Source organism: Oncorhynchus clarkii, unplaced genomic scaffold, assembly GCF_045791955.1.
Source record: "Oncorhynchus clarkii lewisi isolate Uvic-CL-2024 unplaced genomic scaffold, UVic_Ocla_1.0 unplaced_contig_8632_pilon_pilon, whole genome shotgun sequence".
Taxonomy (NCBI): Eukaryota; Metazoa; Chordata; class Actinopteri; order Salmoniformes; family Salmonidae; genus Oncorhynchus; species Oncorhynchus clarkii.
The window spans coordinates 222,501-226,078 of record NW_027257936.1 but is presented as its reverse complement, the minus strand read 5'-3'; positions in this window follow the sequence as shown (position 1 = coordinate 226,078).

The window sequence follows — 3,578 nt, the reverse complement described above, 5'->3', positions numbered from 1 at the left end:
ACGGACTAATGAAACAAATACCAAAATATATTTTTCTTTAACTGTCTTTACATTTGAACTTCAATGAGGTGACATCAGAGTTGGACGTCCCAAGGATTCCATTTAGCACGTACTCTTTGTAGACAGGAGCATGGCAGTGAGAGCTATAGAGGTCATTTTATCAGTAATATGGGTATGTTGAGAATCTATGGACCCTTTCACACTATCGTGCCAAGCAGAACCGACCTGCTGACTCAGATAGTTTCCTTTCACAAGGTTCTTTCCAGCAACTATGATAGATGTGGAACCAGTCCAGTTTGGCTGAGTGGTGTGAACAGCTCTTACCTCCTCTGTGGAACCAGTCCAGTTTGGCTGAGTGGTGTGAACAGCTCTTACCTCCTCTGTGGAACCAGTCCAGTCCAGTTTGGCTGAGTGGTGTGAACAGCTCTTAACTCCTCTGTGGAACCAGGCCAGTCCAGTTTGGCTGAGTGGTGTGAACAGCTCTTAACTCCTCTAAGGAACCAGTCCAGTTTGGCTGAGTGGTGTGAACAGCTCTTACCTCCTCTGTGGAACCAGTCCAGTTTGGCTGAGTGGTGTGAACAGCTCTTAACTCCTCTGTGGAACCAGGCCAGTCCAGTTTGGCTGAGTGGTGTGAACAGCTCTTACCTCCTCTGTGGAACCAGGCCAGTCCAGTTTAGCTGAGTGGTGTGAACAGCTCTTACCTCCTCTGTGGAACCAGGCCAGTCCAGTTTAGCTGAGTGGTGTGAATAGCTCTTACCTCCTCTGTGGAACCAGGCCAGTCCAGTTTAGCTGAGTGGTGTGAACAGCTCTGTCCTGTCAGTATGAGATCAGCCATGTTTTGAGTATGAATGTTATTATGTGTAAAGTATGAAGTGCAAACACTGCAGCGTACGTCATCAGTCACTGAGCCTCGACCAAAACACTCTGTGGGTGTGTCCCAAATGGCTCCCTATTCCCCACAGGGCTTTGGTCTAAAGTAGTGCACTATGTAGGGAATAGGGTGCCATTTGGGATGTACAATCACCTGTGTAGAACCTATGCAACACTTGACTTGGAAAGTCGTCTAAGACATGGTACAGCCAGGGGACAGGGTTTACCATGTATATTATGTATTAGATGAATAAATATCTCCTCACGTTCTGTTGTTGTTCTGTTGTTGGCAGGCCGTCTGTGGTGTGGGATGGGGATTTAGCCCGGGAACCACTGTGAATACTATCTCTCTCTCGTTCACTATCGTATTTAAGTGAAACAGAGAATGATATGACAGTTTGGATTTCGGACGACCGGGTTTGAGGAGAGGATGTCGAGAGGTCGGTAGAAAACCCAAATGAAAGTAGCTCTTCTCAGGTCTCAAGAATATAACTGATTCTAGTACCTGCATGTCATGCAGACGTTGTTGTAAAATATCTCTACAGTTAACTGGCGCTAACTGGCGGTGAGTGCTGCCATCTAGTGGATCTTAACAGACACACACAAGTACATTTGGAATCCTCCGTGTCGAGACAAAAAGCTGTGTTGGGATCGAGAGGAAGAGTTTTGACAAAACGACACGCAGAGACAATTTAATGCAACCTCTTTAATAAAATAAAAAAAGAAGGTATCTTTCATTCTCACACCCCACCAGCATCCATGTCATTACAATTGATGGAATAAACTGTGTATTTTAAGAAAAGAAAAAGTCTACCGTTTCTGCATTTCATTCCTAATAGGACGCTACTTCTTCTCCATTAGCCTCCATCGTTCATGTAATAAATACCCTAGAGAGAGGCCACGTCCAAAATTAGCACCCTATTCCCTATTTAGCACCCTACTTTTGACCAGGGCCCATACAATTCTGGTCCAAAGGTAGTGCACTACATAGGGAATAGAGCGGCCTTTGTGACACAGAACAGAGTCTTGACACGTTGATATATGGGCTTCTCCTGGTAAAGCTGTTAAGGCCAATACAGTCCTGACCAGTCATCATGACGAATAAAGACCATGTGATTAAGGCCAATACAGTCCTCTCTCCTCTTTTTTAACGCAGACAGAACGTAAACGTCCTACCCTGAACAGAAACACAAGCAGGGTGAAAACCAGAACCGTTATATTCTGTAGATGACTGGTCAAAACTGACCAGTCATCATGACGAATAAAGACCATGTGATTGCAGGGGGGAAAACACTTTTGAGAGACTGGATTAGATTAGACAATGAGTGTCGTTAATCTACAGAGGTTTAACTCCTGAAAAATAACCACATCATGTACCAGAGAGAATCTACGTGTTACCTTTAGAAACAGAAGGGTGGCTATAGGACAAGGAGAAGTACCGATGTGACTAAAGTGCAATCAGGACAAAATGGACAATCAAACCAGGTCGAGCATTTTAGGCTGTTTCAGTGCAGCGTGTTCAAACGCCTAGAAGAACGGGTGTTTCAGCCGTACGAAGAGCATCTTAAGCCCAGACAATCTCATGAGGAAAATGAAAACATAACATAATACTCCATCTATCATCGAGTCCTTGTTGTATTTCTGTTCTCCGAGAACACCAAGATGTATCGTTGGCCTCGTAGCCTGGTTCCTCTCTAGGTTTCTTCCCGAGGTTCCTTGGCCCTTTTCTAGGGAGTTTTTCCTAGCCGACGTGCTTCTACACCTGCATTGCTTGCTGTTTTGGGGGGGGTTTTAGGCTGGGTTTCTGTACAGCACTTCAGTGACTTCAGCTGATGTAAGAAGGGCTTTATAAATAAATGTATTGATTGATTGTTAGCAGGGAATTTAGTGGGATAATAAAAAAATAAAAAAAGTTGTTTATTTGACGTTGCCATAGTATCAACACCAGGTCGAACAGGAGACCGAATCAACTGAGACAGACAGGAAGTAAAACAACAAACAATAACACGCACCAGGAACTAAACCATCTCTGACTCCACGTTACATCAAAACTCCTCTCAAAACTCCTCTTTCATGTGTTTTGTGTTTTTATGAAGGTAACTAGTTTAGTTCACACCCTGAAATGGTACAGAAGGTCTTTGGTGCCACGGACTGATTCCAAGTCAGTTTAGATTTAATGATTGAATGATTAGTGTAGTTGTTTTGTTTGTTCGTTTTTCCCTCATAAAAAAAAAATCAGTGTGACACAAATGGCACCCTATTCCCTATATAGGGCACTACTTTTGAACAGGACCCATAGGGAATAAGGCACCTTTTGGAATGTATCCTCAGTCTGTCTGCCTGTCATGCCCTGGCTTGGAGTGGTGTAAATGTACAATCTCTCCTCTCCTCTCCTCTCCTCTCCTCTCCTCTCCTCTCCTCTCCTCTCCTCTCCTCTCCTCTCAGCAATATTCCAAGTACAAAAAAACAAAAAAACAATTCTAAGGTCGTCGACAGGTCAAAGTTCAGTTCTTCAGGTTAAAAACGAACCAGCAGAGGGAGGTCATCGGAACTGGACGACACCCCCAACAGAGGTCAACAGAAGGGTCACCATAGAACCTCAATTAACCACAATGATCATCATAGACCTGGTCGTCCAGGTAACAGGTCTCTCCAGACCGTTGGTTGGTGTTCGTTATTCTTCTTCTTGATTGGTGGATTACTTGCTT